General features: G+C 52.3%; 1 protein-coding gene and 1 non-coding gene across 5 annotated transcripts in view; both read right to left on the reverse strand.

Annotated features, from left to right (window-relative positions):
* Positions 1-19167, reverse strand: part of KDM4B (lysine demethylase 4B) — a 208254-nt gene extending 189087 nt beyond the window's left edge. For 3 of the 4 annotated variants that reach the window (XM_029050903.1, XM_029050904.1, XM_029050900.1), the window contains exon 1: positions 19094-19166. The gene's annotated coding sequence lies outside the window, so the exon portion shown is untranslated. Of the gene's footprint in view, positions 1-19093 lie in introns of all 4 variants that reach the window. The other variant, XM_029050905.1, reaches the window with a different exon arrangement.
* LOC114807012 lies at positions 12439-12500 on the reverse strand. Its single transcript, XR_003755065.1, has one exon. It is a non-coding gene; the product is annotated as a U7 small nuclear RNA (small nuclear RNA).
* Positions 19168-23035: the final 3868 nt, after the last annotated feature.

Genomic DNA, 23035 nt, shown 5'->3' on the forward strand with positions numbered 1-23035 from the left:
TACAGGAGCACAAAGCTGTTTGCCTCCCCCTGACGACTTTCCCCATCACTGTAGACAGCACCACCACCCTTCCCGTCTCACAAGCCTGTAACCTTAGTCTAATCCTTGACTCCTCTCTCTCATTCATCCTATCACTAAATCCTGTCAGTTCAACCTTCACAACATTGCTAAAAATCTATCCTTTCCTCTCCAAACTGCTATCCATGTTAAATCCAAGCACTTATCCTATCCCGCCTTAATTACCCTAACAGCCTCCTTGCTGACCTCCCTGCCTCACCAGTCCATACTTCACCCTGCTGCCCGGATCATCATTTCTCTACAAAACCGTTCAGTCCATGTTCCCCCGCCACTCCTCAAGAAGCCTCCCACGGTTGCCCATCCACCTCCACATCAAACTCCTCACCGTCGGCTTTAAAGCACTCGATCACCTTGTCCCCTCACCTCGCTACTCACCTCCTACAACCCAGCCCACACACTTCGCTCCTCTAATGCCAACCTGCTCACTGTACCTCCATCTCATCACCTACCTCTCTCCCACATCTTGCAACGCCCTGCCTTTTCATATCCGATGATTACTCTCCCCACCTTCAAAGCCTTATTGAAGGCACCTTTCCTTCGAGAGGCCTTCCCTAAGCCCTCGTTTCCTCTTCTCCCACTCCCTTCTGCACCACCCTGACTTGCTCCCTTCATTCACCACCCTGGCCCGCACAGCACTTTGTACGTATCTGTAATTTATCTATTCATATTAACGAATGTCTCTCCCTCTAGACTGTAAGCTTTCTGTGGGCAGGGAATGTGTCTATTACATTGCTGTGTTGTACTCTCCCAAGCGCTTAATAAACTGCCCCACAATTGACTGACTGCCACGGGCCCAGCAGCAATTCGTTGACCATCCATTGGAAGTGGAAAGAAAAAGGGGGGGGAAAAAAAAAACCCACCTTGACACAGGCAGAGTTCAAATCATTCACCCAGACCTCCTTGAAGCTCTGACCTCTAGGAGGAGAGCTCAACAACCTAAACTAACCTAGTGGATCGAGCACAGTCCTGGGAGTCAGAAGCACCTGGGTTCTAATCTCAGCTCAGCCACTTGTCTGCTGGGTGCCTCAGGACAAGTCACTTCACTTCTCTGGGCCCCATTCCCTCATCTGGAAAATGGGGCTTAAGACTGTGAGCCCCACTGTGGGATATGGACTGTGTCCAACCTGATGATCTTGTATCTACCCCAGTGATTAGTACAGTGCCTAGCACATAGTAAGTGTTATATCATAAAATACCATAAAACAACCAATTTAGTTGCCTGTTACCGGGCTGAATGGTTCAGAGACAATTTCTGTCAGAGCCCAGGTTTTCCAAGCCCCACAACGGGGTCAAGTGGGAGAGAAGCAGCATGGCTCAGCGGAAAGAGCCCGGGCTTGGGAGTCCAGAGGTCAAGGGTTCGAATCCCAACTCTGCCACTTATCAGCTCTGTGACTGTGGGCAAGTCACTTAACTTCTCTGTGCCTCAGTTACCTCATCTGGAAAATGGGGATTAAGTGTGAGCCTCACGTGGGACAACCTGATTACCCTGTACCTACCCCAGCGCTTAGAACAGTGCTCTGCACATAGTAAGCGTTTAACAAATACCAACATTATTATTATTATTATTTTACTGTACTGAATTAGCTCTTCCTGAGTGGGGCACCAACCCTGGAGATTAGCGGGTACCCCGGAGGCCAATTTTGGGGTCAATCTCTTCTCCCACCTCCACTCACCAACATGGAAGCAGGAAAGCAGGGTGGAGCCAGACCCCACTTATCAAGGAATCCCTGACAGCAGCCTCACAGAGTCTTCCCATCTGGGGTCCCTTCCCCTTCTGGTTGAGGACCCCAACTCTAGAAAAAGGGGGAGGCTCAGGTAGGGTCCCAGAGGGTGCCCAGGGGCCTTGAGATTTTTCTGCACAAAAAGCAAGGATACAGGGGGCACATGTCTTTGCAATAATAATGATAATAATAATAATGGTATTTATTAAGCGCCAGACACTGTACTAAGTGCTGGGGTGGATACAAGCAAATCGAGTTGGACATGGTCCCTGTCCCACATGGGGCTCACAGTCTCAATCCCCATTTTCCAGATGAGGTAACTGAGGCCCAGAGAAGTGAAATGACTTGCCCAAGGTCACAGCAGACAAGTGGCGGATCCAGGATTAAGACTCATGACCTGACTCCCAGGCTCGTGCCCTATCATTCATTCATTCAATAGTATTGATTGAGCGCTTACTATGTGCAGAGCACTGTGCTAAGCGCTTGGAATGTACAAATCGGCAACAGATCCACTACACCACACTGCTTCAAGGGGAATGATTGAGTGCTTAGTGTGTGCAGATGACTGGACTAAGGACTTGGGAGAGGACAATACAGAGTTTGGTAGACACATTCCCTGCCTCCAAGGAGCAGCAGTTTAAGAGCTCCAAAGGGCTACCAGTACCGGGGGGCAGGGGAAGGGGGAGAACGCAGCTCCCTTTCTCTGTGAATCTAGAGGCAAGGGGGCACCAGAGTGGTGTTCCCGAGGGGACAGAGAGAGTTCCCGATGGCAGGCCCTCTTCTCCAGCTTCCTGACCAACGTGCAAGTTTGGAGAAGCTGGCCACCTCCACCTTCTACAGCTAATCGCAATGACCCAGTAGCCTGGAGACCCCTGGGATATATCAAACCAAGGCCTGAGGCAGTCTAGGGTCTAACTGGGCGCCAGCCTCTTACCGATGAAAACCAGAGCAACGGTCTGAAAGTTCCTGGCCAGGCCCAACGGAGAGATGTCAAAGTTTCCTGAAAAGTCCCCTGTCGGCTTCTGATGTGTCACCCAAACCAGCCCGAGCCAATGAGGCCACATGACCCCACTGTGCAGAAATCGGACATGAAGGTGCCAACGCCGGGCAAGAGGGAACAGCGCACTGGCAGTGGCAAAAGGATTCTCTTTCCAAGAGCCCCCAAATCCCAAAACGTATAGCTCGGCCCCACAATGCAATTTCACAGGGGCAGGGAGCCCACTCTGCAGAAAATCCAAAATCCTCGGCAAACCCTGGATACCACTCCAAAGCAATATTTAGCCAGCATCCCTAAACAGTATTCACCCAGCACCCATGGTGGGGGGATGGGGGGGAGCGCTCGCCATCAGAGAAGGGCTTTGTAGAGACTTCTTTGGGCCCTTTTCTTTAGCTCCATTTTACAGACTCACTCCTAGGCCTAACCGTTCTGAAAGAGACGCTTGGGCAAGAACGGAGGTGGACGTTGGCCTCACCCAAGCCCTCCGGACGTGGGCCCCTTGAGGGGCTCCCCATCCAAGGGAAAGACAAACATGCTGAAAAATGAAACTATTCAGATGCCCAAGAGTCAACAGCCCAGGGCCTGGTGCTAGTCGGATCTGCCCTGGCCAATAGCCACAGTAAGAATCCAAGATGTAAACAGACCAGCCGAGATTTTGGGCCCACTCCACCCTGAAGAAATGGTGCGTGCCCGGGCCGCGGTGTTCCCGCCCCCCCCATCTCCCCCTCCCCAATCCAACATCCAACCGCCAAACACCGCCAGACGATCCACCCTGACCCTCCGCTTCCAGAGCCAGGTGGATATTCGTTATGTGGCAAGTCAGCCTTAACTGCTGAGCTGTTCAATCAACGGTACACACAATGCCCACAGTAAGCGCTCGATAAATACGACCGAATGAATGAATGTACTGATTGAGGGCTTACTGCGTGCAGAGCATTGGATTCAATGCTGGGGAGATTAAGAGACAGAGATGGTGGACCTGTTCCGCCCCGCCCACAATGAGTTTACAGTCTAGAGGGAGATATGAAAATAAATTAGGAACATGGACATAAGTGCTGTGAGGCTGAGGGTGGGTGAATAGCAATAATAATGACGGTATTTGTTAAGCGCTTATTATGTGCAGAGCACCGTTCTAAGCGCTGGAGTAGATACAAGGTAATCAGGTTATTTTGTTAATGAATTGTACATCGCCTTGATTCTATTTAGTTGCCATCGGTTTTTATGAGATGTTCTTCCCCCTTGACGCTGTTTAGTGCCATTGTTCTTGTCTGTCCGTCTCCCCCGATTAGACTGTAAGCCCGTCAAACGGCAGGGACTGTCTCTATCTGCTGCCGACTTGTTCATCCCAAGCGCTTAGTACAGTGCTCTGCACATAGTAAGCGCTCAATAAATACTATTGAATGAATGAATGAAAGGTTGATCCTCGTGGGGCTCACAGTCTTATTCCCCATTTTACAGATGAGGTAACTGAGGCACAGACAAGTTATGTGACTTGCCCAAAGTCACACAGCAGACAAGTGGCGGGGCCGGGATTAGAACTCACAACCTCTGACTCCCAAGCCCATGCTCTTTCCACTAAGCCACGCTGAGCAAGTGCTTGAAGGGGACAGATCCGAGTGTAGAGTCGACGCAAAAAACGGGAAGGAGTAAGGGAAGTGAGAGCTCAGTTGGGAGCAGCCTCTTGGAGGAGATGTGATTTTAAAAAGGCTTTGAAAGCGGGGAGGCTGACTGTCATCTGTCCAATAGGAAGGGGGGAAGGCGTTCCAGGTCAGAGACAGGACGCAGGCAAGAGGTCGGCGGCGGGATAGACGAGATCGTGGTATAGTGAGTAGGTTGGCATTGGAGGCGCAAAGTGTGAGGGCTGGGTTTGTAATAGGAGATCAGCGAGGTAAGACAGGAAGGAGAGTTGATTGACTGTCTTAAAGCCGAAAATAAGGAGTTTCAGTTTGATGCAGAGGTGGATGGGTGTCCACTGGAGGTTCTTGAGGACTGGGGAAGAGGTGGACTGAATGCTCAGAACCATTCGCCCGTCTCCCACCTATACCAGAGAAGCAGTAATAATGGTATTTATGTGCACAGCACTGTATTAAGTGCTGGGAAAAACTACACAGATGGGAATTAGACACGAGTTCTGTCCCTCGGGGAATTCACACTCTAAAATATCAAATCGCTTCGCAAGTGCTTTGTTGCTTTCTTTGAAAACCCAAACTGCTACCCAAATGCTCAATAAAAAAGGTTCCCAGCCAACAGCACACCCTCAAAATAGACCTAGGCCATGAAATTTGAAGGAAACCCCCCACAGTGTTCTAAGTGGAAAATTGGTAGCTTTACTCAGATGGATTCCCAATGGCTCCCCATTGGGGGGGGGGTGGGGGGAAGTCTATCCAGAATCACATAATCAATAGTATATACTGAGTGCGAGGAAATGGAAACATTAACATCTGGTCATTCCCCCACCGCCCGGCCTTCGCCCCTGGACTTCACTAAACCCGTCTACGGGATCGGCTTTCCGTGCTTCCACTGCTTGGAACTCAGAACTGGTGAGATACCACTATAAGTTACACCCATCACTTCCCCTCTCTTGAAGAGCAGTGCTCTCGGGGCCTCCTAACAAGTGGGTGTGACACACTGACCCAGATTCTACGCTTTACGGCAGCTGCAGTGCCAGAGAACCATCAGTGACTCAACTAGACGGACGAGCAAAACCAAAATCCAAAAAATAAAACAGAAGCAGGGATTAGAACCCCACCTTTTGTCCAAACCCCTACCAGAAAGGCTGGGTGGTCAGAATAGAATCACAGTCCCAAAGGAAGCTTAAACGCGTGAACCTCATAGGAGACACGCCAATTTGGAGTGGTGGAAAAATCAGCATCCGGACTCCAAACTGAGCAAAACCTAAACATGTTCTGAAGGTTGTGTATTCGACACCTGACTCAGGGGGTAAGACTGCAGACTGTTGGTGAGATATTTAATTGCTTCAGGGTTAACTGTCACACACTCTACTCCGTGACAGCTGTGCCATAGTAATCTCAGACTCCAGAGAGTAGGAAACAGCATGGTCTAATGGAAAGAGCCAGGGGATCTGGTTACTAATCCCAGCTTTGCCACTTGCCTGCTGTGGGCCCTTAGGCAGGCCACTTCACTAGGCCTCAGTTTCCTCATCTGAAAAAATGGGGATGCAATACCTGTTCTCCCTCCTACTCGACCGCGAGCCTAGTATGGAACAGCAGAGACTATGTCTGACCTGATTGTCTTGTCTACCTGCCCGAGTACTCTGGCACGCAGCAAGTTGTTGGGTGTTTTGTTTTGTTTTTTAAATTAATGGTAGTTAAGTGCTTACCAGGTGCTAGGAACTATCCTAACAATAATGATTAATAATTATGGTATTTGCTAAGCACTTATTATGTGCCAGGCACTGTACTAAGCGCTGGGGTGGATACAAGCAAATTGGGTTGGACAATCCCTGTCCCACAAGGGGCTCCTAGTCCTAATCTCCATTTTACAGATGAGGTAACAGGCACAGAGAAGCGAGACGACTTACACAGAGCAGCCAAGTGTCGGAGCCGGAATTAGAACCCATAACCTTCGGACTCCCAGACCTACGCTCCATCCGCTACGTCATACTGCTTCCCTCTAAGTGCTGGGGTAGATACAAGGTAATCAGGTTGGACACAGTCCATGTCCCACATGGGGCCCACAGTCTACATATGAGGTAACAGGCTCAGAGAAGTGAAGCCACTTGCCCAAGATCACACAGCAGACAAGTGACAGAGCTGGGACTAGAACCCAGGTCCTTCTGACTCCCAGGCCCATGCTCTATCCACTAATAATAATAATGTTGGTATTTAAGTGCTTACTATGTGCCAAGCACTGTTCTAAGCGCTGAGGGAGATACCAGGTAATCAGGTTGTCTCACGTAGGGCTCAGTCTTCATCCCCATTTTACAGATTAGGTAACTAAGGCCCAGAGAAGTGAAATGACTTGCCCAAGGTCACACAGCTGACAAGTGACGGAGCTGGGATTAGAACCCGTGACCTCTGACTCCCAAGCCCGGGCTCTTGCCACTAAGCCATGCTGCTTCTCAAGTGCTCTAATACTATTATTATTACTAGAAAGCTCACTGTGTAAACTCCTTATGGGCAGGGAACATCCCTGCTACTTCTGTGGCACTGCAGTCTTCCAAGTGCTTAGAACAGTGCTCTGCACATAGTAAGCGCTCAAGAGATACCACCGATGGATTGATTTTCCTTTGAAAAGCACCAGAGAATACAGTTTCAATGTCGGCCTCCCCCAACCCTCCCGGCCCAGCCCAAGGAGGGGATGACTGTCAGGATCCCCATTCTTTGCCACATTGCTTTCATTTGCATTTCTAAGGATATATTTTGAGGGGCCCATCCTCCCCCACCCCACCCCCACCCCTCCAGGGCTACCTGGGCCTTCCTTCCTCCTGTCTGATCCCACTGGAGGAGAACAGTCGGAAGCTCATGGCTCTTGAACTGGGCCCGGCTTCTTGCCAGAGTACGGAGCCACCTGTAAGCCGCTCCTGTGCCCTTAATGCCGCACAGCGCTTATCGCTGTCCTCGTTGCCCTATGTTTGGTCTCTCATTTCCATCTCGCTTTATGGGTCCATCACCAACCCCCACTCCCTTTTTCTAGATTGTGAGCCCCTCTGAGCTAGGAGCTGTGATTAAGTCTCACCCTTGGTCCTTTCCCCAGCACTTAGTAACAGTGCTTTGCTCACAGTGGGGGCTCAATAAATACTTCTGAATGGATGATCTTAATGAGCTCCAGGCAACAACAGTGATGGACTTTTCAAAATCTATAGCTCAAGACTGAGGTGACCCAACAAAACTAAACGTTCTAGGATTTTCACTCGAGTGAAGATGAGAAAGAGACAAAGAGACAGACACAATGAGGCAGACACAGAGAGACAGAAAGACAGAAGATAGATGGAGGAACAGAGAGAGAGAAACCCGCAGAGAGATAAACACAGAGGGAGAAGCACAAAGAGAGAGGACAAAGAGAGAAACAGAAAAACAAAGAGAGAGAGAGAGAGAGAGAGAGAGAGAGAGAAAATGCCTTCTGGAAGAGCAACGTGACAAAGAGGTGGTAGGAAAAGAGCCAAGGCGCCAAAATGCATAAATCGGGCCATCCTCAGGACCTGGTCCCTTATCAGTGTCCTCAGCTCAGTCACAACAGGGCCCAAACCTTTTTCAAACCCCTGAGAAGCTTCCACAACAAGCAAAGACTTTGACGATCAGCTTCGCATATCTGCTCTCTTCACCCGCTCCTCCCAAGTTCACCTTCTCACTGGATCTTGCTCCCACTTCTTCTGCCTCATCCTCTCGCTCACACCGTTCCCCCCAGCTTGGAATGCCTCCTCTCCTCATATTCCAAGTCCTCCTAAAAAAAATCACACCTCCTCCAATAAACCTTCTCTGACTAGTTCCCAGCCCTCCCAACCCCAAACAACTCTTAAACGTATGAATTTTTTATACTTGCCTTTAGTACGTACACATACATATATGGATATTCAACAGTACATTCAGGTATTTATTCTGATTACTCCATTTGTACATATTTTTCTCTCTGCTTCCCCCATCAGTGTGTACACTCCTTGTGGGCAAAAACAGGTCTCTCCTCTTTCCTACTGTACTTTCCCCAGAGCTTAGTATAGGGCATCGCACCCAATGGGACCTCAATAAATCCCAAAGTCATCTGATAGAGATAAGATAGGCGGCTCCGATACAAGAAACTTCTTCAAAAAATTCCACACCCGTTCAATCCAGATGGCGCCAAATTGGTGAGCGGAAGCAGATCATGATTTCATATTCTAAAGCTAAAACATGTAGAACGTCTCCTGAAGGGCATCTTATCACCAAGAGGAACCTAACAAAAAATTCAAATCTTAAAATGCATATCACCATCAAAACGGGGGAGGGGATGATTATTAAACTTCCAAAGAAGCACCCAGGAGAGATGCAATAAAGCCCTTCTTGCTTTCCATTGCAACTAGTTGCATATTAAAGAGTTTGTTTTCATAGAAATACTTAAATCTCCACATTTCCAAAGAGAGCTGCTTTACCTGAACCCTGTATGATCACTTACCACACTGGACTGAAATGTGTTAAAGACGACAGTTTTAGTTGTAAACTCCAGGGTTTGACATCCTCTAGACTGTAAACCCGCTGAAGGCAGGGATCGTATCTGCCAACTCCGTGCCAACTCTGTTCTCTCTCATGTGCCGAGAGAAGCAGTGTGGCTTAGTGGATAGAGCATGGGCCCGGGTTCTAATTCCCGTGTCTGCTGTGTGACCTTGGGCAAGTTACTTCACTTCTCTGGGCCTCAGTACCCACATCTGTAAAATGGGGGTTAAGACTGAGAGTCCATCCCATGTGGGATAAGGACCGTACCCAACCTGATTAACTTGTATCTCCTCCAGCACTTAGAACAGTGCTTGACACAGAGTAAGCGCTTAACGAGTACCAAAATTAACAACTCTATCGTAGTGTTCTCTCCCAAGTACCTCCATGCTATTGCCAGACCAATGGGATCAGACTGAGGACTATCCTACAAGATGATTTGAGGAATAACGACTGGAAAGCATCCAATTGGAGGTTGGGGTGGGCGGGGGGGGGGGGGGGGGGGGGGAGAAACACAAATCACACTGCCATTTCATTCAATTGTATTTACTGTGTGCAGATGGTTGGCTGGGTTTTTTGTTTGTTTTTTGGGTTTTGGCTTCTTTTGGGGGGGGGGGGGGGGGCGGGGGGGGGGGGGTCTTCAAACATGAAATCAGCCAGGAGTGGTTGGCCTAGGCAAAATGCACTTGTGGCAGCAGCTGTTAAGGCTACCTTCACCCGTGACATTCTTTTTTCTCTTCTGAAGCCATGATGTAGTATTACAGGGACATCAGTGGCCAGAGTAGAACCCCAAAGTGGATTTTTAAATCTATAGGAGCAATTTTATTCAACTCTCCAAGCAATCCAAATTTGGTTCAAATCCTCCTTGGCTCTTCTGTCTTTAACAATTTGGAGCTGTCACAATCACTTTATAGAAGTGAATTATTTTTTTTTTCCCCCAACCAAAAACATGAAAGTACTATTAAGTCCAAACAGGGTCTGGGGAGTTGGGTTCTTGAAAAACCTCTTATCATGGGGTTGGGGAAATCACATCAGAGTGACCCTCAGTTCGATGAGAATAAATGAGTTTTGGGGGAGTGATGCCTTTTGATGCACACCTCTTTTCAAAACAAAATGGTCACAGTGACCACTACCAGAAGGTTTTATGTCCTTGCCAAACACGGTTAAATTTCTGTGCGTTAAAATATGCTCGGTTCTGCCATAATCACGCTTTCAGGACATATTCAAGGCACATTTCCTTCGGGAGGCCTTCCTTAACTAAGCCCCCCACACACACACACTTCCTCTTCTCCCACTCCCTTCTGCATCACCTTGACTTGCTCCCTTTGTTCTTCCCCCCTCCCATCCCCACAGCACTTAAGTACGTATCTGTCGTTCTTTTTTTTGATATTATTGTCTGTCTCCACGCCCCCACCCCCCAAGACTTTAAGCTCGTTGTGGGTAAGGGAATGTCTGTTTATTGTTGTACTGTACTCTCCCAAGTGCTGCGTACAGTGCGCTGCATGCAGTAAGCACTCAAATACGACTGAATGAACAGAACGGGATCCGGACAGGTTCTTCCGACAACGTGAGCCTGTCTGGGTCCAAGTTCTCGAAAAAAAAACTGCTCACGCCCTGTGGGAGGCGGTCAATCCCGCCTCAACACGAGGTTTTGCAAGAACGTAACCTTTGCGTTGGACGAGAACCTGGCCGGAGGGGGGGGTGGGGGGCGGTGGTGGAAAGATGCCGTAACACAACTTACCGTGTGGTCCACAGTACAATAAGGTGCAGGCAAATGCCACATGTGTGCCCACAACTGTTTCTTCCTACGCCAAATCTCCCTGGGCCAACTGGTGGAGCGTATTATACCAGAAGAGATTTATGTGGGAGGAAGAATGCCCCCGAATTCTTACATCATGTTATATTCCAAACTGTGTCATGAAAACACAGGTCACAGCAGAACAAACTGGTTAATCGTTTCCTCCGTACGCCATGCTCAGGTTCCGTAGCCCTGTCGACTCTGTCAAATCCTAGCATTCTAACGCAGTCTCCTAATGCAGGTTAGGCAATTGCCACTGCCAAATTTTTTTAAAAAGAGGTAAAATACTCCAGGAAGCAAGAAGCCGACACACCGTACGCCAGACGGCTACGGGCCACCTGACCCCCCCTAAGTCCCAGATTTGATTTGTCTTCCGGGACCGGACAGACAAAAACGGGATGCTCCGGGCATTTGCCGAGGAGTTTACAAAATGTGTATGAGATGCCCTAGTTGCCTGGTGCTTTTGTCCTAAAATAAACAGAAACTAAAGAATGAAGTGAGACCGTCCTTATTCATCCACACAATGCGTCGCCTTTGAAACCTAATTATGGCCACCCCAGTAGCAACAATGGGCACAATATCACTTCTGACCAGACCCGAAAGAACGCTAATGAGATTATCCCGTGGGGCTGAATGTTGTGTCATCCATTCCACGGGGGCAATTGTGCAAGTTTTGATGATGCAAAGAATAGCCTGTCTCTCAGATAAACGAGATACGTGCTCAGTCCTCGATCCAGATAGAAATGGGGTTTCCCATGCCTCCAGCTCTGACTCCCAAGGTTGATAAGGTAGCCAATGAAACTTGCCAACCCTTGGCCGGGCCCCTAATCCTGATCCAGAATGTCTTTTAGCCACTAATTTCTTTTTCCCTCCAACTGGACTCACGCTTTTAAGTGCCCCTCTCCTTTCCCTATATATATATATATATATATATATATATATATATATATACACATACATATATGTATATATATGTATATATATATATATTCTTTTTTTATGGTACTTGTTAAGCACTTATTACGTGCCAGCCACTGTACTAAGCGCAGGTGTAGATAAACGATAGGCCGGTTGGACACGGGTCCATGTCCCACGTGGGACGTTCAGTCTTAATCCCTCATTTTACAGATGAGGGAACCAAGGCACAGAAAAGTGAAGTGACTGGCCTAAGGTCACACAGCAGACAAGTGGTGGAGCCAGGATTAGAACCCAGGTCCTCTGACTCCCGGGCCTGGGCTCTCTCCACTATGCCACGGTGCTTCCCGAAGATCTTAAAAGTGATATTAGAAAAAACAAACCAACAGGCTTCCTTTCCTACCATCACCAAAATCTCTAACACTCACAGTGGTTTGGGTTTGGAAACGGAAGCCGAGTAGAGGACGAGAAAATGTCTGCAGATTGGTTCAAGCTCCCCCTAGTCTGTATCCCAATAACAATAACTGTGGTATTTGTTAAGCACTATGTGCCAAGCACTACTCTAAGCACTGGGGTAGATACAAGCTAAGCGGGTTGGGCGCAGTCCCTGTCCCACATGGGGCCCACAGTCAATCCCCATTTTACAGATGAGGCAACTGAGGCCCAGAGAAGTGATGCGACTTGCCCAAGGTCACACAGCAGACACGCGGCGAGCTGGGATTAGAACCCTCATCCTCAATTACAGGCCCGGGCTCTTTCCACTAGGCCACGTTGCTTCTCAAAATAACGAGCTTCCCGACCAGCAGTGGAAGGCCTGCTAGACAAATTCTAAAAGACGTGTAACACATAATAATGATAATAATAATACGATTTGTTAAGCGCTTACTATGTGCCAGGCACTGTCCAAAGGGGTTGGCCAGAAGGCCCCAAAAGCTAGGAAGCAAAAGCCCTCCCGACAGACACCCGTGTCATCTTTGCTCTAGCCATCTCACGGCGGAAGGGAAAGGGCACAACATCCACATGTCTGCTGGGTGACCTGGGGCAAGTCACTTCACTTATCTGTGCCTCAGGTATCTCATCTGTAAAACGGGAGTTGAGACTATGAGCCCCACACGGGGCAAGGACTGTGCCCAACTCGATATGCTTTACACACCCCAGTGCTCAGTACCGTGCCTGGCGCATGGTAAGCGCTTAATAAATACCACCATTATCATCAGTATTATTGCTATCTCCTCAACCTCCCCCCCTTCAGGTACCAACCCTGTGACAGTGTCCTCTCCCAAGCGCTTAGTGCAGTGCTCTGCACACATACACGCTCAGTAAATACCACCGATCGATCGACTTGGCTGACAGGGTTTCCTCTCAACACTCCCTCCCAAGAGAACAGTCAGGCTAGGTTCTTTCGCTCCGGCAACCGGGATAACACAAAAGCTGTTTTTCCCTTAACAAAGCTCTCATCTGTGCTCCGGCGAAAATATAAAAAGCAACTTAATATTGGGAGCAAATCAAAAAACATTACTCATCAGGATGCCTTATGTCTTACAGGCAAGTCATTGTGCCACGGTATAGAAAAATGTAAATCAAGATCTACCGCCGCAAAAATCGTGTGGGGGCCCGGTATTATTTTTCGACGCTCCGGACTGCGACTTTGTTCTGGTGGCGTAGGCATGAGCCGTTTGTTTTCTAATGCCTAATCTCCGTCTCCCAAACGAACCCAATAGCCGCTTCGACGGGCAGGAATCGTCGCCCAGAGGCACGAGGCCGGGCTGCCCCGCCGGAGTAACAAAGAGCAACAGTCATCACAGGAAGCAGAAAGGAGTAGGGATGAGCCAGGATGGCAGAGCTAATAAAACCTTCCCGGAAAGTGAACTTTCAGCCATTTTCCAGCCTGCACGACTACCCCAGGGATCAAAGGATGACCGGGGAGACGACCGGCCGCAAGCTACCACGGCATCGGGTTTCTTCGGGATGGGAAGATCCACTGGGCCCCCTCGCTCCCACTCTGGGATTTCCAACACTGCCCATTCCCGACCACTCCCTTCTAAATTGAAGCCTCAGGCAGAGAATGGCTGCATTTCACCAGAGACGAGCTCTCTACTACAGTACGGTCCACCAGGGGACATTTTGTCCAGGAAAACACTTCCCTCCTCCCCGCCCCTCCCCCAATCCCACACACGTGAGGCTAGTGGCAGCCATCTGGAGTTACCTCTTTCTCCCTCACCTCCCGTTCGAGACCGATATCCCGACCCGGAAGGATCGTGCGATGGGAAATCTTCTCGGCCAGAAGGCCAGAAGTAACCGCCAAACCGAGGTGCTTCAAAACGCTACTTCAAGGACTTGTGGACGCCGGTCGAGACGCAAAGCCGCATCGACTTGGAAATCAAATCATTCTAAAACGATATTTCTCTCTTCTTGCTCAAAGCTCAGTGGCCAACACTGGCCAATGTCAGAGGCGGGAAGGATTGAACCTCAATGGTTTCCTCCAGGTGGACAGCCCATAAATTCCCATTCAACTACCCAGATGGACTGTCCACATGGGTGGCGTCAACTGGGTAGCCGTTCCACTTCTGCACTGTTCTGGCAGAGATCGGACACTGTCCCTGTCTCACCCGGAGCTCCCGGTCTCAGAGGGAAGAAGCACTGGGTTTTTTGGGCCCCTTTTACAGAGGGGATACACAGAGGTTCAGCGGCTTGCCCCAAGTCACACAGCGGGTCTGTGACAGAGCTACGGATTAAAACGCAAGTCTCCTGTCTCCCAGCCATCTGCTCTTTCCCCTGGGCCACACGGCCCTCCTGGTAAAGCCAGAAAACCCGCAGGAATGTACCAGACACCTTCTTTGGGCTCATCAGACTGTAAGTTCTGAAGGAGGAATCACGTCTTTCACTTCCTTGGTAATCAATCCTCCTAGTACTGTGCTCTGCCCAACGTAAGGGACTCGACACATTCAGCTGCTGCTGGCCAGGGGGCCCTACCCCCGAAAAAGAATCTCAAAATCACAAGAACAAGCAACACCCGTGTCCTCCTAGTAGTGCAAGTGCGTTGTGGACAGGGAATGTGTCTACCAACTCTGTTGGTGTACTCTCCCAGCTGCTTACTACAGTGCTCCGCGCACAGTAAGCGCTCGATGAATGAATCGACCGTATTTAAAGTCCCTCCAGAGGAGTGAAGTGGGGATGTTTTTAGTGCTAATTTGAAGCCACCAGGAATAATAATAATGTTGGTATTTATTAAGCGCTTACTATGTGCAGAGCACCGTTCTAAGCGCTGGGGGAGATACAGGATAATCAGGTCGTCCCACGTGAGGCTCACAGTTAATCCCCATTTTCCAGATGAGGTAACTGAGGCCCAGAGAAGTGAAGCGACTCGCCCACGGTCACACAGCTGACAAGTGGCAGAGCCGGGAGTCGAACCCATGACCTCTGACTCCGAAGCCCGGGCTCTTTCCACTGAGCTATGCGTCCAGTTCTGGGGCAGGGGAAATGACATTCATTCGTGTTTATTGAGAGCTGTGGGCGCGGAGCACTGTACTAAGCACTTGGGAGAGTACAACAATAAACAGGCACATTTCCTGCCCACAACGAGCTGACAGTCTTTGGAGTGGGAGGAGCTAGGAAAACAAAGGGAGCAAGTCAGGGCGATGCAGAATGGAGTGGGAGAAGAGGAAAGGGGGGGGGGGGGGGGGGGCTTGACTCCCGACCCTATTCAAACCAGCTTCCCTTTAGCCCTCACATTTTTTGGATGGGCTTTTATCCTTGTTGTGGTCTGTCCCTGGAAGTGTACGTCTATCATCCCACCTCGCCTGCTTCAGTAGACTGCATACTGGATGGGCACGGACATGTCAGCACAAAACCGCTGACCATATGCCACACATTCCAGACCCCAAGATCCCCGTAATTTACCATAACATCGATAACGGAGGAACCATTAGAAAGGCTGCGGATTATGGCAGAGGACAGGACGTTGTGGAGAGAGTATATCCGTGGAGATGCTACGAACGGGAAGCGACTCGACGACACTTTAATAACATAATAATAATAATGATAATAATAATATCCCCGTAAAAATGAGAGTGATCCCATCGTGGATGAGGAACCTTTGAGACGGTCCCAAGTGCCTGTTAAAATGGGACAAGTCCCAGAAATGTGAAAGGGATGGACCATACAACTCTGGTGTACTGTACTCCCAGACTAAGCCCCACTTTTCCCCATCTCCCACTCTCTGAGTCACTCTGACTTGCTCCCTTGGCTCTTCCCCCTCCCAGCCCCACAGCACTTATACATGTATCTGTAATTTTATTTATACTGATGTCTATTTACTTGTGTTGATGTCTGTCTCCTTCTCCCCCGCCCCCCCAACTAGACTGTGCGCTCATCATGGGGAGGGACTGTCTCATTACTGCTGTATTGTACTTTCCCAAGCGCTTAGTAACAGTGCTCAGCAGACAGTAAGCGCTCAATAAATACAATTGAATTCTCTCCCAAGTGCAAGCGCTTAGCCCCAGGGCTCTGAATACAATAAGTGCTCACTAAATACCGTCGCTTGATCAGTGATGATGATCCAGTTTGTGAGAATCGCTGCCGTCCCAGGGCTCAGGAGCCCTGCCCTAAAGGGCGAGCCCCGCAGGGGAGGCGTGCTCAGTACAGTGCTTCGCACACAGTAAGCAGCCAATAAATACAATCGAATGAATGAATGAGGCACAGAAAAAAAAAAAATCAGTTCGATTTGCTTCTTCCTCAGCAAGGTCTGGAGAGGGGACAAGGTACAAGTTGGCTGAAACGGGATCAGTGGTCTCGGTTTCTCCAAATTTTAGTTAGTTCAGATTTTCGGGAGGGAACTATAGCAATGCCTCCTGGAATAAAACTTGGATCCAAATCTCTTTGATGCCCCAGACTACTTGGGGATGGGCTGAGCCGACACGACAGGAGATGAACTAAAGGCCGACCTCCATCATAAAAGATGGAAGCAGCATGAGAAGCAGCATGGCCTAGTGGATCGAGCACGGGCCTGGGAGTCGGAAGGTCATGGGTTCTAAGTCCGACTCCGCCGCTTGTCCGCTGCGTGACCTTGGGCAAGTCACATCACTTCTCTGGGCCTCTCAGTTCCCTCCTCTGTAAAAATGGGGATGGAGTGTGAGCCCCACGTGGGACGTGGACTGTGTCCGACCCAATCCGCTTGTATCCGCCCCTGCGCTCGGTAGAGTGCCTGGCACACGGTTACGCGCTTAACAGATATCACAGTTATTATTATAAAAGGGGGATATTTTGCTAACGATACATGATATGGAAAATGGTAATTAAATCCTACTCCCTCCGATTTAGACTGTGGGACAGGGACTGTATCCGACCCGATTAACTTAACCCCAGCTATTGGCACGTTACAAGCACCGAAGTACCATCATCATCATTATTGCTAAATGCCCAAGGGGTAAAAGAGGAAGACGAGGATAAAAGCAGAAGCGGGGCATTCAATAACAAGCAGGTAACACGGGTGCCAAAGTGGCATCGCCAGAACGACCTGGAAGAATAAATGGTTTGGTGGAGTCGGGAGGGGAAACGGTTGCTCGGTGGGTTGGAGTGGAAGAGTCCCAAATGAGGTACAGTTAAAGTTGGCTTGGAGGGAGTGAAGTGCGAACTAGGTGTGGGGACAGGAGGGCGGGAGATGCACTTTGATGGCTGGGGGGGGGGGGCGGGGGGGAAGGGGGAAGGCGGGGAGAATTGTTTTGTGCAAGACGAAATGGGGCAGCGCCTGGAGGTGTTTGAGGCAGACACCGGACAGAGTTGCTGCATCGACTTTTCTTCCCGAATTAGCACAGCGTGAGCAAGAAATCCGTTTCCAGAAGTTTCCCCCAACCGCTCCCTTAGGGTTAACACTCAGTTTTCTTCGTGGGACACCTCTGAGCCACGGGATCGGCCGTTTCGAGTGGGTTCTTTTCCGATTAACTGAAATCTGGCAAGACGGCCATTCGAATTTAAACTTATTTTTGCATCCCTTTCCACCTCGTTCTCGCTCCACTGCAGGCCGGGCGAAAAAGCGCCTCGGGGGCGGGGAACGTGTCTCCCGACTCTGTTGTATTGTGTGCTCTCCCGAACGTTTAGTCCAGCGCCCCTGCCCACGGGACGCGCTCGGTAAGAGCCCCGGGCATTCAGACCCTGCCCAACCGTCACGGTTTTACCCCCGGAAAACGCAACCCGCTCCCCAGAAGAGAAATATCCACTCCCCCCCCCCCCACATCCCTCCATCTCCCCGTAAACCGATCCCTCTCTGACTTCTGGAGTCACCTTGCAAGTGCTCCCAAATCATGGCGGGCCGCTTTCCCTGTAATTGATCAGTAAGTCCAAACGCCAGGTAACCAGGTGGAGAGAGGGAAAGAAAAGGCAAGAACGTCTCGAGCAACCTCAACCGACCTACCTTTCTAGCTCAAAAGGCTCGCGAAGCCTTCCGGCCCGCCCAGAGGTACCGATCATCCGCACCTTGTGGAATGGGACTGGATCCCGGAGTCGAGCCCGGGCTTCCACAGCCCCATCTGCGGAGGGACTTTACCCGGAAAGCGGCCAATGCCGGCCGAAAAGGCCGTGGCGTCGAGTCCAGGCCGGGAAAGCCCGGGGTCCAGCCCGCCTTCTCCCAAGTGGTTCCCGGTCGCCTCGCACACGCCGGAGCGTCCGGAGGTCCGGAGAGGGGGACGGCCCGCCTTTACCGCCCGAGACCACCCGCAAACTCCATCCGATGCGCCTTTTGTGCCAAGGAGGGGCTCGGACGCCCCAATCAATTATCCGATGTCACACGCGCCGTCCCCCTCGCGCGCCCTATTGTACACCAACTCCTCTCTTTCCCCGGAGCCCCCGCCTCTTCCCAACCCGCGCGGGGAGGGCAACGGGGAGCCGATGTCGAGCGGGGGGCCGGTGGAGAGGAGGGACGCACCGGGAAGGCGACGCTCGACGGGGAGGGGTGGGGACGCGGGCCCCCGCGGGCGGGCGACGGAGGGGGAAGGAGCCGGCACAGCGCGGTTATGCCAATTAGCGCCTCGGAGCCCGGGGGAGGCAGGGACGCCCCTCGGAGGAGCCATTTCCCCGCCCGGAATCCCAATAATCACCGCCACGATCAAAAGAGCAAGGGATGGGCACGGGGACGCCGTCCCCCGGGGAGTCCCGGCCCGGGGCGGTAAAGCGCTCCGTGGGCCGGAGAGGAGCCCGCCCCCACCCCCGCTCCCCCCTCCCCGCGGGCCCGGGCGCCGCTGGAGACAATGAGCGGGGGAGGGCGGTGTCGTGAGGAAGCGGCGGGGCCTGGGCCCCGCCGTTCTCGCCGGCCCAACCGCCATGCCACCTCGGCGGGCCCCGCCGCCTCCGCCGGAAAGGTGTGCGCGGAGGGGAACGGAGGGGGAAGAATGGGAAAGAGAGGGAAGGGAAGGGCGGAGGGAGGAGAGGGGAGCCGGCGCGGCCTCACCTGCCTTCCGTCCCGAGCCGATCGCGGACGAAGCAACGGCCGCCGGTTCCTCCGCTCCCCCCCTCCCTCCTCCTCCCCCGTCGCGCTCGAGCCTTTCCACCCCCGCCCCCCTCCCTTTGAGCCGTCGAGCCCACCGCAGCGCAGGCTCCCACCGCGCTCGCCCCGCCCCGCCCCGCGCGCCATTGGCCCTCGGCGCCCACACCCGCCTGCCCGTTGGCTCTTCCGACGGCCCCGCCCACCTCCGCTCCGCCGATCAACAGGGGCGGCCCCCGCCCCGGGCCTGAATGGGAGCGACGGGGGGAGGGGGGGAGGGCGCGGGGGAGAAGCCGGGAGAAGGGAAATGGGGAAGGAAGGAGGGAGGGAGGGAGGGAGACCGGGAATGACATCCTCCTCCCATTGGTCGGGGGGCCGGCCTTTCCATTGGCTTTGAAGGGGCGGGCTCCAGCCGGCCCCGCCGCACCCTCCCACGTGCCCGCTGCCCCGCCCGCCTCCCATTGGCTCCCAAGGAGAAGGGAGGCGGGACGGCTCCGGGTGGCCGACGCGGGCTCGGCCCCGCCCCCGGGCGGGCCCCCCGAACGCCTATTGGCTGGGCCCAGAGGGGCGGGCCAGCCGGAGGCGCGCTCATAGGCTAAGAGAGGCGTCACTCGCCTCCCCCCCCTCCCCCCCCCCGCTATCGGGCTGGGAAATGAGTACGTGATGCCCGGCACAGCGGCCGTTGCGGGTACGGGCGGGAGGAAGGCCCCGGCTTTTACCCGTAGTCCTCGTTGGGGTATTTGCTAAACGCTGCCTCGGGGCCTGGCACTGGACTAAACGCTCTGGGGGGGGGAGAAGGATTGGACGCCGTCCCGGTCCCCCGCGGGCCCCCCGGTCTCTATCCCCATTTTCCGGGGGGGGGGGGGGGGGGGAGGGGGTCGCCGAGGCCCAGAGCAGCGTGGCAAGAGCCTGGGCTTCGGAACCAGAGGTCACGGGTTCGACTCCCGGCTCTGCCGCTCGCCAGCTGTGTGACCGTGGGCGAGTCGCTTCACTTCTCTGGGCCGCAGTTCCCTCAGCCGGAAAATGGGGATTAACCGTGAGCCTCACGTGGGACGACCTGATGACCCTGGATCTCCCCCAGCGCTTAGAACGGTGCTCTGCGCGTAGTAAGCGTTTAGCAACTACCAACACTATTAGCATTATTAAAGCGACTTGCCCAAGGTCACACAGCAGACGAGCGGCAGAGTCGGGGTTAATAATGATAATGTTGGTAGTTGTTAAGCGCTTACTACGCGCAGAGCACCGTTCTAAGCGCTGGGGGAGATCCAGGGTCATCGCGTCATCCCTCGTGAGGTTCACGGTCTTCATCCCCATTTGACCGAGGAGGGAACTGAGGCGCAGAGAAGTGAGGCGACTTGCCCAAGGCCACGCAGCAGACGAGCGGCAGAGTCGGGATGAATATCGTGGGTATTTGTTAAGCGGTTACTACGTGCAGAGCACCGTTCTAAGCGCTGGGGGAGGTCCAGGGTCATCAGGTCGTCCCTCGTGAGGCTCGCGGTCTTCATCCCCATTTGACAGAGGAGGGAACTGAGGCGCAGAGAAGTGAAGTGACTCGCCCAGAGTCACCCAGCCGACGAGTGGCAGAGACGGTATTAGAACCCACGACCTCTGACTCCCAAGCCCGTGCTCTTTCCGCTAAACCACGCTGTCTGCCCTGTACGACGACAAACGGTGACAATCCCTGCCCACAACAAGCTCACAGTCCAGAGGGCCGATACCCCAGCCTCCCTCCCCCACACCCACCCGCCAAACTCCCCGCTGTGGGTGAGGGCACCGTTGTCCCTAAAGGCTTCCAACAAGATCCAAGACCTAAGAGAAACGGAAAGCCGAAAAGACTGGTTTCTGCTGCCCCGTGAGCTCTGTACCACCAGCCTCTGCCCCCCACTTTTTTTTTTACAATAAAAAAAAAAAATCACAAATATTTGTCAGGCACTTACAAGGCGCCAGTCGCCGTACTCAAGAGATACGAGCTGAGCAGGTTGGACGCGGCCCGTGTCCCACGTGGGGCTCGCAGTCTTAATCCCTGTTATACAGATGAGCTAGCGGGCAGAGAATCGGTCAGTCACTCGTATTTATTGAGCGCTTACTGTGTGCAGAGCACTGTACCGAGAGCTTGGGAGAGGACGCTATAACAGACCTGGAAGACACAGTGGTCTGATGAAGTGACTTGCCCAAGGTCACCCAGCAGACAAGTGACAGAGCCAGAACAACAACTAGTGTGTGTTGAAGCGCTTACTATGTGCCAGGAGCTGTACTAAACCCTGGGGTGGATACCAGCAAATCCCGGTCCCGCGTGGGGCTCACAGTCTCAATCCCCACTTTACGGCAGCAAGATGAGAAGCCGCGCGGCGTAGCGGGTAGAGCGCGGGCCTGGGAGTCGGAAGGTCGTGGGATCTAATCCCGGCTCTGCCACTCGTCTGCTGTGTGACCTTGGGCGGGTCACTTCATTCGCTGTGCCTCAGTGACCTCATCTGGAAAATGGGGATTGAGACTGTGAGCCCCATGTGGGACAGAGACTGTGTCCAACCCGATTTGCTGTACCCACCCCAGGGCTCAGTACAGTGCCTGGCACATAGTAAGCGCCTAATGCCCTAGTTGTTGTTATTGCGGATGAGTTAACTGAGGCCCAGAGAAGTGAAGTGACTTGACCAAGGTCACACACAGCAGACAGGTGGCAAAGTCGAGATCAGAACCCAGACTAAGCCCCCTTTTCCTCAGCTCCCCGGCCCTTCCGCGTCACCTCCGCTCACTCCCTTTGCTCTTCCTCTCCCTCCCCGCCCCACGGCACTTATATATATATATATCTATAATAACGTTGGTATTTGTTAAGCGCTTACTATGTGCAGAGCACCGTTCGAAGCGCTGGGGGAGACACAGGGTAATCGGGTTGTCCCACGTGAGGCTCACAGTCTTAATCCCCATTTTACAGATGAGGTCACTGAGGCACAGAGAAGTGACTTGCCCACAATCACACAGCTGACGAGTGGCAGAGCCGGGATTCGAACCCATGACCTCTGATTCCCAAGCCCGGGCTCTTTCCGCTGAGCCACGCTGCTTCTCTGGAAAGAGCACGGGCTTTGGAGTCAGGGCTCATGAGTTCGAATCCCAGATCTGCCACTTGTCGGCTGTGTGACTGTGGGCGAGTCACTTCACTTCTCTGTGCCTCAGTTCCCTCATCTGTAAAATGGGGATTAAGACTGTGAGCCCCACGTGGGACGACCTGATTCCCCTATGTCTACCCCAGCGCTTAGAACAGTGCTCGGCACATAGTAAGCGCTTAAGAGATACCAACATTATTATTGTTATTATGATTCTCTATAGATATAGATATAATTTATGTTGATGCCTGTTTCCTTGTTTTGCTGTCTGTCCCCCCCCCCGCCGGACTGTAAACCCGTCGTGGGCAGGGATTGTCTCTCTTTATTGCTCTGTTGTACTTTCCAAGTGCTTAGTAAAGTGCTCTGCACACAACAAATGCAGCGTGGCTCAGTGGAAAGAGCACGGGCTTTGGAGTCCGAGGTCACGGGTTCGAATCCCGGCTCGGCCACTTGTCGGCTGACTTCGGGCAAGTCACTTCACTTCTCGGTGCCTCAGTTCCCTCATCTGTAAAATGGGGGTTAAGACCGCGAGCCCCACGGGGGACAACCCGATTCCGCCGTGTCTACCCCGGCGCTTAGACCGGTGCTCGGCACATAGTGGGCGCTTAACAAATACCAACGTTATTAATAGAAATACGATCGAATGAATGAACGGGCCAACCCGTGACCTTCTGATTCCCCGGCCCGCGCTCTATCCGCTAGGCCACGGAAGGAGAAGGCAGGTCCTCCGACTCCCAAGCCTGGGCTTTTTCCACTAAGCCATACCCCTTCCCGTATTCACTCCAACACTCCCAACGAGCAAGTGACCCCT

The sequence above is a fragment of the Ornithorhynchus anatinus genome, chromosome X1 (assembly GCF_004115215.2).
Source record: "Ornithorhynchus anatinus isolate Pmale09 chromosome X1, mOrnAna1.pri.v4, whole genome shotgun sequence".
In the NCBI taxonomy this organism is placed as follows: Eukaryota; Metazoa; Chordata; class Mammalia; order Monotremata; family Ornithorhynchidae; genus Ornithorhynchus; species Ornithorhynchus anatinus.